The sequence below is a fragment of the Pleuronectes platessa genome, chromosome 8 (assembly GCF_947347685.1).
Source record: "Pleuronectes platessa chromosome 8, fPlePla1.1, whole genome shotgun sequence".
In the NCBI taxonomy this organism is placed as follows: Eukaryota; Metazoa; Chordata; class Actinopteri; order Pleuronectiformes; family Pleuronectidae; genus Pleuronectes; species Pleuronectes platessa.
The window spans coordinates 28,020,369-28,020,649 of record NC_070633.1 but is presented as its reverse complement, the minus strand read 5'-3'; positions in this window follow the sequence as shown (position 1 = coordinate 28,020,649).

Genomic DNA, 281 nt, shown 5'->3' with positions numbered 1-281 from the left:
TCTATCCCTCTCCCTCTCTCTCTCTCTCTCTCTCTCTCTCTCTGTAAACGTGGCAGTGTTTGTTGTAACTCGTCCAACACAGATGATGAGGTGAAGAGCTGCAATTAGGATTTTTCAAATTGCTGCTGTTTCATCTGCAGCTCAGTGAATCCACAGACAGTTCAGGTTTAATGTTGTTAAATATCAGGAAAGCTGCAAATACTGAGAACTTTTTTTATTTAGAGTTTTGAGATCGGGTTGATTTAATTAGGAATAGTTTTCGGTATCTTTATTAAATTCAA